Consider the following 15,666-nt stretch of genomic DNA (forward strand, 5'->3'; position numbering starts at 1 on the left):
ATGAAATGGAACCTGAAAGCTGCAACTGAACAGGTACCAAAAGAAAACTTCAAATGATGACCTAAATCATTTATTACAATAAACTCCGGCTGAAGACCTAAAAAAAAAGTTTTTCTATTGAAACAAAAATCAGCCCCTATAACATTAGAAATCTGTGTTCTGTGTGTTTGTTTCTTTGACTGCAAACTCCTTCTACACCGTCAGGAGTTGAGCAACCAAACTTGGCACATACATACATCTTCAGCCGCTAGAGGTTCTGACCCACATCAGATGTTATGACGTTACCCTGTTGCCTAGAAACCACCTAGCAATGGGCTAAAATGACCTGTTTTTAGCATTCATCCACCTTATAGAAGCATCCTATCTATGGGCTACAATCTTTTTCTAACAACAATAACATCACAAAATAATATCTACCACAATTTTCTTTTGAATAAGTGTATCAAGAACACCTACTAGTCTGAGAATAAGTAATAAATTATTATAAATAAATAAACTTTATGCACAGTTTTTTGTTTTCTAGTCTTGAGAAACGTGTTCAATTTATTTCTTTTGATTTACCTGCAATATTTACATCTTTATATTTCACCTTGCAGTCATTGTGCTATGTGACGTGTAAAAGAAAATATTCATTTTCTCATGAAATCTTTGCTCTGTGGGAAACTAGAGAAGGTCTCTTAAATATTACTGTTGTGTTTGGTTCTGTATGGCTGAAAGATAAAAATAAACACTGCTGCATCCAGATACTGCAGCTTGGTGAGTTCTTCTTTACTATTTCATGAATAAAACATTATGAATGTGATCCATGAATTAACTTGTACTATCAGCTACTGAGTAACAGCTGATCCCTTATCTCGTCTTGTGACCGCTTTGGTTACTAGACACGATTAACAATTTATCGCCTCTTAATATCCACCAGGTTGCTGGTAACCCCATTTGCAAAAAACTCCCGCAACTCTCACTGAAACCGTCTCCAAATATCCGCCTCGAAAACTCCATTAAATTTGCAATGGAGAAATTTCCCCGTCTGAAGTGTGGCTCTGGAGATCCGCCCCATTTGCTTCAAATTCTCCTGTCAGGCATGGATGCTTCACTGCCGGCAGGAAAACAACAAATTAGAACTTCAAAGGAAAATGTCTGCTGGACTCACCTCGGCTCACTTTTTGTTTTCCGTCTCCTCTCTGGTCTGCTTTGCAGATCTGGTCTGGCATGTCACGATATTTCGATATTTCACCTCTGCGTTGTTGACATTTGAGCCACTGCCCTGCGCGGACCGCGGTATTAGCCTGACTCGTTTGAAAGAAGGCATCAAGTTGCTACAATAGATGCTTCTGAACAGGAAGACGATACTGAGTATTCATGAAACAATCTGTCTGTCTTCGCTGTGCCCACAATCTGCAATAATTCTACATGAGAATTTGCATGCGAGCCATATTCGCCGGATTGACAGAACAATCAATTAAAGCAACTTCCTCAATCACCTCTGTTTAAGCACATCATCACATCACTTATGACAGCATAATCAATTCAAATTGCCGCTCTCTTGGAATTTGGTGCTCATGTGCGTGTTTGTGTGCGCGTGCGTGTGTGTGTGTGTGTGTGTGTTATTTCGGGCTACTCGTGGAACAGAGCAGCAGCAGATGTGAGAGGTAATTTGCAGCCCAGAGAGACTCTCTCTCTGGTGTATTACAAAGCATTATGGGTAGATTTGCCATCATTGAACTTGAGTGGACTTCAATGACACAGTGTTCCTTTTCAACCGATACACCCGCACTCACACGTGTGCGGTTCGTTTTTAGCTAGCCCTGACCTTCCAGGTCACATTCAGTGGGCTGCAGAGATTCAACTTTACTGAGGACAAAAAAGAAAGCCTTGTTTCGCACGCTTTCTTTTGTCTTGGTGCTTTTTACTTTCACTCTTAATCCCAAATTCTGAATGAAAACTGATGCAGAGGTTGCACTCCGTGTACTGTGTAGGGCCTGTAACAGGCTGGCGCTGGTGTGGTAAAATGCCCCGGGCAGAGTTTATATAACTAGTGTCCTAACATGAACTTGGTTACAGCCACGCTGCGATGATGACACAACTATAGAGGCAGGAAAACAAGTAAACCTGAATAAGGTGCGGTTTGTTGCATAAATGCCCCCAGATCAGGCGCGCATTCATCACACGCCGGAGAAAGACGCTGTACGGTTGATGCTTGTTATTATAGCAGAATGAGAGAAAGCAGGATGTAACAGAGCTGAAAGGAAGTGACATAATGGGACAAACCGGCATCTAAAAGGTTGGCGGCGGCTGAAGCAAGCAGAGGCAAACAGACACAAACAATTGGCAGCAACATTTTTGACATGAACAGACAATGAGGTCATGGGCTGTTTTTGGTTATTTTCGGTCCTGTTGGAGCTCACCCTGGGCCTCTGATAGCACCCAGCGCTGACGCCGGTGTTCCCGGGCCGTAATACCGCCGCTCAGGTCTGTTCAGAGTGACTTCAACCGCTGTCCAGCCATTCCACTACACTCAAGGAGACACTAGGGCAGGGGTGGGCAATCTCAGTCCACGAGGGCCGGTGTCCCTGCAGGTTTTAGATGTGTCCTCGAACCAACACAGTTGATTTAAATGGCTAAATTAGCTCCTCGACATGTCCTGCAGTTCTCCAGAGGCCTGGTAACGAACTAATCATGTGATTCAGGTGTGTTGACCCAAGGTGAGCTCTAAAACCTGCAGGGACACCGGCCCTCGTGGACTGAGATTGCCTACCCCTGCACTAGGGCAATGATGCTCACTCCAGTGTAGCAGGCAAAAAACACACCAGCAGAAGATTGTTTAGGGGAGGGAGGAGAAGTTGTTCCCACCACTGGAGCGACGTCAAATCAGCCAACGATACATAATGTCATCTGACTGCTTAGAGGAGCACTTAAACATGCCAGCAAATTTCTGTGATTTTACGACATGCAACATTCAAGAGGCAGACATTTTTCTTTCTATCGCATCAATTTTTCATATATTGACTGAGCGGGCACAAATGGACCGGCATTTGACAACACCACAACATCAGCAGCACATCTGAGTGTAGGTTTTAAAATGAGCTACAGAGGTCATACGTTTTTACTGAATATAAGCAGGAAAAAGGAGGGAAATGGACGAATGGGCAAACACGTCGCTGCGAAAGGAAGCGAGGGAGTAAAATGTTCTGCAATGCCTTATTTTCGTCAAAGATTCGCATTAATAACATTCTCGTTCAACAACACATTACCAGACATATTTTAAGCTCTCTTTTAAAACCTGCTGGATTCCAGGTAAAACAGCGTCAGCTCTCTTAAAACCTCTGAATTGTTTCCCTAATGTGCAGCACTCCAAGTGCAGAGTGTCACAAACAAACTGCAGGAGGTAGTTTCAATTAAAGATTAGCCCCCAAAATAAGCAGAGCTGCTCTGAGTAACTAAATAGCTATTCTACTGCATTTATCTCCATTTCAGGGAGCTTACTTCGAGTAGCGCTCTTGTTTGAAATCCTGCCAAAACTTTCATGGAACACCACCTCCAGAATGACACTCCTCTCGGCAAAACACCACGGGCAAACCAGAACAGCGCAACGGGCTTTAGTCAGCTGTAGGCAGCAAATCTAGATGTTGAAAGCTGTGAAAATAATTATGACCGCAAACCTTCTGCTTATCATGAAAACAAATTGATTTTTTCCCACATATATTATATTTGTTTGGAGCATTTGCTTTCCTGTAAATAGAAGACCTGCACAGGCGTAGCAGCCCACAACAACCCACCCCCTGCCAACATACACCAGGATGATAATGAGTGACTCATCATTGCTAATTTGCTGTGCTAATTTTATCAGCAAACTTCACAGGCTTGAAGAAACCTTGCTATGGCAGAATGGCTGAACAGCTTGATGCGTTACACAAGCAAGGTTGCAATGTCAAAAGAAGCGCTGTGTTCTCCAGTCAAAGTGATAAATGCCATTCAGCTCTGATGAAATCTTCAAAGACGCTTTTTAGGTTTTTCCCTCACGGTCAGCGTCGTACAGCGTCGATGTCGCCTTCGTACCTTTACAAAGGCGACATCAGTGCCAAACACAGTTATTCTTAATCACAGAAAATGTGTTGGTTGCTGAGGTTTCCTTTGTTATGTATCTGCATCACTATGTAACAGATTGACGCACCAGTGGAACCAGCTGCCTCAACTAAATCCAGATGCAGACATCAGATCACAGTCCACCGTTATTTCATTACTAAAGCTGCTTCACCAAACTCTAAAATATCTACTAGCAAAGCAGGCCAAACGTTCTGTTGCTGACTACATGAACAAACACAAAACAAACTTCCTGCATCTGAGGAACCAGTGTCCTCACAGGAATAGTTAAACCAGTCAGTGCAGTGTGCGAGTGGCTAACAGCAGAAAATGAAAGAATGTTGTTACAGCCTTTGCAGTACAGCACATTTAATTTCTGATGAGCCCTCCAGAAATGGTAACACAAACACACGAACTGGACATGGAGCTTCTGGTTAGCGATCTACATGCTTCACCTGCATAACCAACGCTGCTTTGCTGCTTCCTCAGTCAGAGCACATAGAGGTTTTTGACAAAATGACAAAAAATAAAGTGAAAACCTTCAGACTCATCCTGACAGGCGTCACAGCGATGTGCAGTGTTTAAACAATCACTTTTACAAAGTTTGTGCTTCAGTTTTCTTGTGTTTTCTTTCTGTGCTGCTTAGCACTAATTAGTCAACGTTTATTATGCAGTCTGCCACCCAAGCTAACAGGTTATCACTGATAAATTAGCGCTCCAGGTTTCATCCATATAAGGTGACGTCATCTAGAGCTGTAGAGAAAATTCAGATGGATCCTAAAATATGACAATGATTTTTTAATTTTACAGCCAGGATTACAAAATAAGTCGAGTCGAGTGTCATACTCGGGAGAACTACATCGTGGCAGCCAAAACACAAATGTTTGAACACCACAAGCACTGGGTGACATCACCTCCACATCCACGCTCTGTAAAATAAATATTATAGCGCAACCATTTTATTATAAAATAAACCGTGACCGCTAAGCTAACTAGTTTAAATATTTCTATTAACATTAATCTCAAAACAAAGTAAAATAATAATTTTTTGACATGCTGGTAACCGACTTGTCCACCAGTATGGTGCTGACCACAATGTAAGGCGACCGACTGGAGCATTTGAAAACGTGAGTGTGTGCGACAGCAACTCCACGTGTGTTTAGCAGTATGTCAGTTTGGCATAGCTATTCCTCTTATTTCAGTTCTTATATAATGGAGATCATTCCAGAAAAATGTGACAGCCAACTCGCCATGACGCAGTCATGTTGAAAGGGCCGAGTGCCGCAGGGAGAAAACAACATCACTACAGATCACAAATGTTATTCACTCAATGGAGATAATGAAACACACACACACACACACATGTTGGGTATTCATATCTTGTGGGGACGTCTAATTGACATAACGCGTTCCCTAGCCTTTTACCCAAACCCTAACCATGAAAATGAATGCCTAACCCTGACCGTGACCCTAAACCTAACCATAACCAAACTGTAACTCTGTCACTAAAACCACATTTTGAGTCTCAAAAATGCCTTCAAACTTGTGTGAACCAGGATTTTGGTCCCCATAAGGGCTGTTGGGCCCCACAAGTATAGTAAACTTCAAATTTGTGTCCCCACAAAGATATGAATACACGCTCACACACACACGCACCAAATGAATCTTTGCAAGTTACTCTATCTGAAGCACCTTTTGACCTGTAATTTATACACGTGCTTGTTTTTAATCAAAGCATGCAGTTTGTGATTATTCAGTATTTGAGCTGACTCGACTGCATTTGTTTTATCAGAACAAAAATACGCCCCATTTCAAGGTGTTACAACTTTGACATTCACTCTTTTCAAAGTTTTTCCAACAAAGACACTGTAAATGTTTCACAAATTGAAATGTCACGACCTGGCATTTAAGCTAGTTGATTAAAAAAAAAAAGAAAGAACATCAACAAATAACTTCACTGCATGGGAAATCTATTTTCAAACACTAGCATTGCTGAAGTACGCTTTGTTGCCTGTGTGAGAAAAGGAGAGAACGACAGTAAGGGACAGTGAATCATGTGGTTTGAGGCATGGTGTCAACATCACCCACCGAGAGCAATCTGCTGTGGTGTAAGGATGGGGCTTTCTCTGCCAGGATAAATCTTAGTTGGCTAAATCTGAATAAAATGATTTATTTTCTCTTATATTTTTAATATTTTTAAACCTGAAAACAAAAATCAAGATTTCAGACTACGCAGATTTGTAAAAGCTAAAATCATTAGCTTCACTACACTTTGTCGGTGTCTAAAATTAGCAAAATGTCAGCAAATCCTGAGATATTTTTAGCTGTGTGACATTTCAGAAGTCAGTTTGTGGCTTAATGATTCGTCTCTGTGTGCAGGTTACAGTTAAATGATGGCTACTGTTTCAGGTCCAGATGTGACAGTGGTGCTATTGGGGATCTGTCCCCGTCAAAGAGTCTGTGGGTGGAGAAGCTTGGTTTGTGGATAAGTTGTGAGCAGTTTATTTATGTGATATCAGAAGTGTTTTAAGTTTTTAGCGAATATGATTTAAATGCAAACAACAGAACTTGTGTATTCCCACATAAAACATCTTGTTTAAGTGCTATTTTAAAATCCCAAGAGCCACAACTCTTATCTCTGACTTAAATATTCAACAGTGTCTTGAAAAGCTATAGAACAGAGCCGCAGCGTTAAAGCCAGCAGCTATGTGTTTCATGGGTTACACAGAAAATGGTCAGTAAATTTACTCAGCTGTGGGTGAGTGTTATTTCTCTCATCTGGCAAATAACAAAAAAAAGAAAAGTTGGCTGTTTCCTGCCTATTCTTCTCACCCTCTGTAGATTTTAAGCAGAACCGTGGGAGGACTTCACAAACAAGCAACTGCATTATGTTATCTGATACCAGTTATATCAGAGCGATGCAAATCTGCGATTTTAAATCCTAAAAGACTTGCAGTTTAATATACAGACATAATCGCAGTTGTAATGTTGGCAAAAATAACACTTTTTCTCCTTCAGTTGGTAGGTTTTTGATATGATAAAGGCTACAACGATAATATTATTGTTTAGATAGCTTACAAGATGCAGACATACAGCTCTTGTGCCGTCACTACAGGACGTCGGTGATATAGCAGGGTTGACTGTAAGTATGTCATCATCGTTATCTATCTCAGACCTCGTGTCCATTTATCTACGCTTCCATGATTCCTGGCTACCACTGTTTACAGACTGATGGGTTTACTATGCGGTGGTAGGGAGTGCGTAGCTTGTTGAAAACCTGGAGTGTACAAAAACAGCTCATGCATGCACAATGTCTGGTGTACACTCCGTCTCTATTAATATTTGAAACCCCGCAGCTCCATCTCTTATCGCTCCGCTTCTCCCCTACCTCTGCTACCCTTAGAGCAGCTTCATACAATCCATCTGGTTTGTACTGACTGCACCCTCAGTGAGGCAGAGGGGGGGGTACGCTGTGATTCATTTTAAGCAATCTCTGAATCTGGTTGCAAGACACTTTATGAAGTGCAACTCAGGCAGAATTTATATTCACCAAGTGCATGACTGTCATCCTGCATCTAGGTATCCCAGGCTATCTGTATGTCTTATGCTGATTATGGTTAAAACGCCTTTCAAAACCAGTCGGGTAGTTGAAACGTCCGTCAGAAAACCAACAATAAAGCAGAGACTTAGAAAAGGTGTCCGTGTCAATCTCAAACATATCAAACAACAGAAAGTTGTTCATAATTTCCATTTTGATGTCTTAAGGCTGGGCTTCCCTGCTTTTTTCCTGCACCGATGTTTCTTCTGATGTTCATTAGTGTTTGAACTCACATACTGATCCTCCGGGGACTTCAGGGATAATGAGTCGAGTACAGGGTTTTTCCTGCACACGAGCATTTTATAGCCTTTTTTAATATTAAAACAGGTTTTACCAGAGGCAAACAAAAAAGCAGCAGCACTGTGACAACAGATATTTTTAATCAATGACAGCTACATTAAATTAAGAGACTCACTGCCTTTATTGTGTATGAGACAACCATGATATCCACAATCCAGTGTTAATTTTTAGGTTTAAGTAAATCCACACATCCACAAATAAATACAAGAATATACATATATACGTGCATCTCTTTAAACACAGTCTCTTTAAACCTGCAGTAATTATAGCTCGCCAATTAAATCCCTGACAGCTGTAATTATGCTAATTCTGATGTGTAATCTGATCAAGGTGAGGAGGACCACACAACAGGCTCTCTGTCCTGCCGGACATGCTGGAGAAATTCAGTAATAACAGCAGCAGCAGGACTGAGTGAAAACTGGTTAAGACCAAAACAATCTGATCTGATAAGCCACCACGCCGATTCGACTCGGTGTGGCGGCTGATTAGCGGGGCAAGCATTAGCATGTCGGCTCGGGGCCACTGTGGCACCTAAATGAGCCTCATTAATTTAAGAATGCATCTTTTCAGGAATGAAACACAAAGTAAGAACAATAGTTGGCCACCCACAGCACAGCAGCGACAACAACAAGCACCTTTAAGAGCGCAAACCTCTGCCAAGGAGGTGTGAATTTGTGTATTTTTTTGTTTTAACTGTTCACTGTCAACCTGACTTTTTGTTTTCCTTAACAAGTAATCAAGATGTTTAATTAAAAAAGGAGACGTAGCATAACTTGCAGATTTCAGTTCATATTTCAGTCTAACGTTAGCTACCAAGCTGATACTGAAATCCCCCAAAAACTGCAGCAGATGTTCTCAAAAACACAAAGATGGCTGTTTGTGTGTTAAGTGATGTGTTTCTGATTATGTTTTGTCGCGGACTGTTTATAATCCATCTCGCAGTGTCACAACGGAGCCAAACACGAGGCTGGTCGTGAAAATAATCTTCGCTTTCATATTTTACATCAATTAGATGTCAGTTTGAAGGTGAAGTGCTGACCACCACCCTTTGTTTTATCTCTGCAAACGTAATGCGATAGTCCCGAGTCTGTCAGCTGTGTAGTCTGTGCTCGTGGTGAGTGTGTTTGCTCGTGTTCTGTGATCACATTTGGATTTCTGTGCGCTATTTCCAAACATGTGTCTCTGCAGATCTGTGCACAGACATCCGAGGAGGGTTTTTCCATTTGAAATGATCTGAGAATTATGCTTAGAATGACAGATAACCAACGCAGACATGGGTGATGGATTTTTATTCCTGTGGGGGCGCTTCCATTAGTAACACTGTACGGTTTTATCTGCGAGTCTGTCAGTAATTATTGTGTAAATTGTCTGTCTGATCAAATGGGCTGATCCGAGGTACACTAATGTGTGATGCTTGCCAAGCTGGTGTTGTCTTCAGCAAGTCAATTTGTGGATGTATGTGCAAATGAATAAAGAAGCTCAATATACAGCTGGCACAAAGAAGCAATCCATATGGTTATATGACACTGAGGATGCATCATTTGCACAACAATTTAAGATAAAATATTAAATTTGTTTAATTACTCATTTGTTTTTTGGGGTTTGGGATTTTCATCATTTCATTAATGAAATTCACTAAAACCTGCAACACAAACTGTCCTGTGGTTTCTGCACTCACATGCACTGGGTTATAGAATAAGACCAGTTCAAGTTCGTCATGAACAAGCAGGATTATTGTTGTGAAGAGATTCTACTACAGGAAATCTAAAAGGTGGATGCAGCTAACACCCATTAGTTTCCATGTTGAAGCTTCCATATGAGCCCTTTAGCTGTCTTGGTGTTTTGTGATGTGATTGTAAGAGTGACGAGTGGATCTTACTGTGAATCTGCACACTAGCCGGCTAACAACTGGTCAATCACAAGTCGTTAGCCAAAATCCATGAAACGGACTTGATCAGTATGACCTGAAATAGTTGACTGACAGAGCACCGCTTTCCCACAGACATGTGAGCACTTACAGTATCTCGTGACACTGATTCGTCTGCCATTTTGAATGCATGACAATCATGGTGACAATGTAAGATCAAATGAATAAGGCAGCAGTCACACAGGCTGCGCTGCGACCATCTGGCAACCACCGGAAAAAATGTGTATTACCCAAACAGTTGGCAAAAACCTTGTGATCGCTTTAGTCACTTGGATGAATGACGAAACATTTCTCCCTCTGAAAACAACGTCCAGATGAACACAATCGACCTTCTGGGATTTGGTCACTAGCATACTGGTGCGGTTGTAGTTTATAGACGTGTCCACAAACATGATCCAGCGACTCTCTGAGGAGTTGTGAAACTGTAAAAAGTGCAACATGAACAGGAAGCAGATTCTCTTTGTGTTCAAGGTAAAAATGATGCTTTTTCAAACATGTTGGTGCAGCGCTGAGGCACAAGTTTTCCTCTGAAGGTGAACCTTCTACAATTCCTTTATACATGACACTTTCTAAAGTTTAGTTACTGCTCATTTAGCAGTTATAAATACTTGCTAACTACAAGCTAATTACAGGCAAATGTGGCAAAATGTTAATAACCAAAACAATCAATCTGAGACGTTTGGTGCAGAAACTTTTTTGCAACCCTTTAGCAACAGCCAGCAACCTCCAGGAACCCCTGCAGCCAGTCAGGAAATGCACATTTTCTGGTGGTTGTATCATATCTCCAATATGGCAAATAACTTTTGAGCAGAGTGCTTAAAACATGACATCACGTGACGAACTTTAATATGACAGGAAGCCCTATTCAGACATGAATGGCATAAATGTCTGAAGTAAAGTTTAAACAGTGAATGGCTGCAGAATTAAAGGACTTTGAAATCAGATGATTCTTTCTGATACACCTGTATATTATCCAAGGGGTTCTATTACATGCCACAAGTGTAGAGTCATACCTACAGTGACTATATTTACAATATGTCAGAACCAAATAATAATACCTACCTAATAATTTATCCAAGAGGTATACAGAGCTGCTGTTAAAGTGAAGATATGTAAACACAATCCCGCCATTGTAGCGATAAAAAGTTCAATCATGGTCTAACGCTCTGTCTGGCAGTTTGTGCGGTTTAAAACAGATGTCATTGAAACACTAAGCAGACTGAGTCTGCAGGATTGAATCTACACTATCAGCGACACAAGCTGCTTATTGCAGATTTGTCTGAATGACTGCACTGTTTTCACATCTGGTCACTGCTTTCCAGCTTCCAAAAAAATGCGGGCTTTGATACCGGACGCTTCGCCGTCGGTGTGGTCAAAGGCGAGGATGGACGGGCAGACAAGTTCAATAACCAGTTACATGCTGGAAAAAAAGAAAACGACAAGCAGCTTAACAGGGTGTCGGTAATAAGTGTGAAAAAAAGCAGCTCCAGATGCGTTCTTCACATATAAAGACGCGTTAATCAAAGCGATCCGGTGCTCTGAACCGCTCTGGCTGCTGGATCACACACAACATATGAGGCATCTGAAGTGAGACGAGCCAAAACACTGGAACATAATTCTATTAAGAAATAAGGCGATGTTTATTTTATGATACTTTACAATGCTGATGTTGATTTTCACACAGCACACTGTGCTCATCAGCAAAGCATCCTAATCAGCTGCTTTCCAAGAGCAACATCAGAGGGAAATGATTTATGAGGATGAGAATCTGAGATTAGAGGACAGATGATGGAAGGAACTTTGAGGCAGAAGCCAATTTTACACAATCACGTCTCCTCTCTACCAATAAAACTAATACTGTTCCAGCCAGGCTTTCACTTTGACTGAATAACTTGTTCCTTGTGTTTCTCTGGATTTGATTTTTTAGGTAGACACACTTGACAAGCTGCTACGAGTAAAGACATCGGCCCAAAGTACAGTACTGTGCAAGCATCTTGAGCCTCCCCTCATTTCTTTACGTTTTGCTTCCAAAGAAACAGATTTTTTTTTTCCCAACGTGAGCTTGAGAAATTCATTTTGATTTATTTCACTGAATGCATGCAAAATACCAAAGACAAAGCCGTTTAAGAGGCAGCAAAGTGATTCCCAAAGAGCTATTAGCTGAAAATTTGACACTTCCCAGCAGGTTCGCAGTGTCCTAAAAAATGTTGATGAAACTGGATGAGTGGAGGATAAAAGCAGCAGATGAACAGTATTTGAAAGTCATGTCCTTAAGAAAAAGGAAAACATCTAGTAAGGACCTGAGAGTTGCACCTGGTCCTTCAGCTGATCCATCTGCTGTTCACCGAAACCTGATCAGAAAAGGTCTCAGTAGAAGGATGGCTGTCAAGCAGGGAGAAAAGGCTGAAGTGTGTGAATATGAAAAGAAGAATACAGAAGAGAGATATTACAGTGAACACATGCAGCCATCTGTAAAGTACGGTGAAAACTCTGACACGGTTTGGGGCAGCATTTCAGCCTGAGGTGCTGGAGATCAAGACGGATGAAAATATAAACACAGAGAAGTACCGTCAGAATCTACAAAGGGTTTGGCAGCAGATTCACTTTTCAGCACGACAATGATCCCAAATGCAGTAAAAGGACACCCGGATGGAAAAACACAGAGTGGGACACCATCAGTCATGGACTGGCCTCCCCAGAGCCTGGACCTCAGCCCTACTGAAGCAGTGTGTGACCAGAGAACAGAACAAAAGGCAGAAACATGCAGAGGAGAGCTCTGACTGTCCTTCACAGAGGCTGCAGGACTCTTCCTGAACATGCTTAAAGAAATGAGAGAAAGACTCAGACTGTGCTAAAGAATAAAGGCGTTCATATCAAATATTGACTTTCAAGCTCGTTAGAATTTTACAAACAGTTTTTGCCAAACAAAAACAAAAACAGGCCTGTTTGCAAATGTTTCAATAAACAGCTGCGCGTTTTCTCATTTTTCTAGCAAAATATTTAAAATATTTGACTTTTTACATATTAAAAAAGATTTATTGTGGAAACATCGAACTTTGCTTCGAATCCTCAGGAAAAGTTTGATCTGTTTCCTGAGCAACGGAGACCACATCTGCTTTCGGCTTGTTACAGGGTTCCTGTAACTAAAACATGTGGTCATCTAATCTTCTGCATCTAGTCAGCGTCAGACTGGTCAGAAACACGCTGGACAGAAATATATGAGGTGACAGAGGAAGTTGCACAGAGAGATATTGACACAAAGATGCCATGTGACGTGAGACGAGCAGGTGGATGTTGGTTTCGGGAAAACAAACTGGAGTTTGGATCGCTTACACTGCAGCCGGCAGATGTGGTGAAGAATCATACTCGTAATTGGAGTCAGTCAAATCTGAATAAACAGAAACAATTTTCCTATTTTTAGATTCAAAGTGACTTACCGGCCTGTTCCCAATTCCCTCCCTGATACATGGGTCGTGTAGCCCTCCAAATGTGCGCTGCTGCATTGCTTACACATGTATAAAAACGGTGTACTTATGACACCTATGAAATATGTCTAGCCTAGTTCTTTTGGTCATAAAGATTCAATCATCTGAAGGAGTAACCTCGGCAGCACCAGCACAAAGTCTACAGCTGAGCTACCTTTTCTTCTTAAATCTGGTGCTTTGGTCACTGTGCACATCGCCTGCTCGCTGAAAAATACTAAAAAAAATACAGAAATGCTGTCAAATGCTTTTTCACCCAGCAGCATCGCATCACATCGTAGCTGGGTCAGTGTCAGCTATCTCGCCAACACCGCACTAAATGTTCATTACTATAATGGCGGTGAGGCACAATACTGCTGGCTGTGTTTCCAATCACAGAAACTACGAGAATGTTACACACACACACACACACACACACACACACACACACACACACACACACACACACACACACACACACACACACAGAGAATAAGGCATTGGCTGGAAATTTAGCATTACAAATAATGGAAATTAACAGCAGGTCTGGCTTGCATGTCTGTATGGAAAGGGGCTGTTTTTTAATTAGAAGATGTAAGCAAACAAATATGTGCTTGTGTCGCCAAATGTGCATTGTGTGTCTGTATTCGTGTGTGTGCGTTTGGGGTCGATTCAGATGCGAATGCTTGTCGAGCCGTGAGGTAGATGTTTGCGGTTTAGGAGTGTCTGCTCAGCGGGAGCAGCAGATGACGAAGCCAGACATAGCTGGCCATGATGCTTCATGATTTTCTATACTTTTTTACGCCACCACCTTCACCCTGGGATAAATGAAACAGTCCTTAGGAAGTTCTCTGCAGGGTGCCTTCACCTGAGCCCCGCAGGGGAAGGCCTCATGTTGTGAAACGCGGCGATCAGAGTCTTTTCAAGATGGCCCTCTTCGCTTCCTGACAGTTCCTCCTCGCCGGGCACCCAGCATGAAAATGAAGACTATTTAGGAGGCGCACAAGGAGGACGGTAAATGTCTCCTCTTGTCAATAGCACAGCCCAGGTCGGAGCGGTCCCTGGCTCTCAGAGATAACGTATCTATTCAACTTAAGATATCTTGCTTTAAAGACGTGCTCAACCATAAAATAGGCACCAGCAAGAGGCTTATACTGATCAAAACTGGGACAGCAGAGGCCAAGATATCCAAACCTCCAGGTACTAAGTGAAATCAAAATCCAGACTGTGCTGTATATAACATATAAAATATATCAAATAAGTGCCTGCATGCTTTCTAATGACCAGCAGGGGCGTTTTATTGCAAAAGTAAACCAATAAGTGTGTTCACTTGTTTTTATTGTAACAAAAATGAATAAATCAATAATAGTCGTTATAAAAAAATATAAAATAACACTTAAAAATCGAAGCCAAGTTCTTTGAATGATGAGGAAAAAAACAACAACAGCTAAACATCGACCACTGACATGAGTCGGTGTCGTCTTGGTCGCCTAAAGACCCCAACAGTCAACGACGCTGATGACTTTTTAAAATTTGTTTTTACTGCACAGCTGCAACATATACACATATTTGCACGGCTTACAATGAATCAACCTGACGCAGAGGAGCAGGGCTTGTGACATTCAGCTGAAATGGGGGTAAATGGAGGAGATGTAGCAAAGGAAAGGGGGAAGAGTGCAGGATCCCCCGGTACTTGAGCAATTCTAAAAATAGAAACACTGGAGCAGATACACCGAATGGGAAAAAAAGACATGAAAAGGGGAAGAGAAACTGCGAATATCCACTGTGTTGTAAAGCTGAATACCAGGAGTGATGTGTGCTGGCATCATGCGCCGATATAACTGACACCGCTGTTTATGAACTCTGTCTCGTACCGAACACGAAGCCGCTTCATTTCTCACTGACAGGTAATGTTACCCCTCATTTGGCCACCATCACTGGAGGGACTCCAGCTTTGAATGAGTCCTGTAGTCAGCAGATGTCACCTTATATATAATACCGAACGTGTCTCGCATGTTCCAAACATATTTTTTTTCTTTTTGTTGACTAGATTGTCTCCACAATAGATGACGAGAGCGTAGTGGTACATTTCTACAGCAAAGCACTAAAAAGCTTCTTTTGCTGAACTCACCGTTGTGCAGAGAACTCTGAGGGACAGCAGCTATTTACCACACGCCGAACCTGAAGGAGAAAAAAGAAGATTATTAATAAAATGTGCGACATGTAAAGGTCCTGGACACATTTCTGCTGCATCAGTCTCACACATATCTAAATAGCTATTAAAAATACTGAGATATTAC

At 41.7% G+C, this 15,666-nt stretch overlaps 1 protein-coding gene across 1 annotated transcript in view; it reads right to left on the reverse strand.

Moving 5' to 3' along the window:
* adarb1b (adenosine deaminase RNA specific B1b) overlaps window positions 1–15,666 on the reverse strand; it is a 125,180-nt gene that overhangs the window by 63,145 nt on the left and 46,369 nt on the right. Inside the window, exon 2 of the mRNA XM_004559228.3 lies at window positions 15,498–15,547. The gene's annotated coding sequence lies outside the window, so the exon portion shown is untranslated. The remainder of the gene's footprint in view (window positions 1–15,497; window positions 15,548–15,666) is intronic.

The sequence above is a fragment of the Maylandia zebra genome, linkage group LG16 (assembly GCF_041146795.1).
Source record: "Maylandia zebra isolate NMK-2024a linkage group LG16, Mzebra_GT3a, whole genome shotgun sequence".
In the NCBI taxonomy this organism is placed as follows: domain Eukaryota; kingdom Metazoa; phylum Chordata; class Actinopteri; order Cichliformes; family Cichlidae; genus Maylandia; species Maylandia zebra.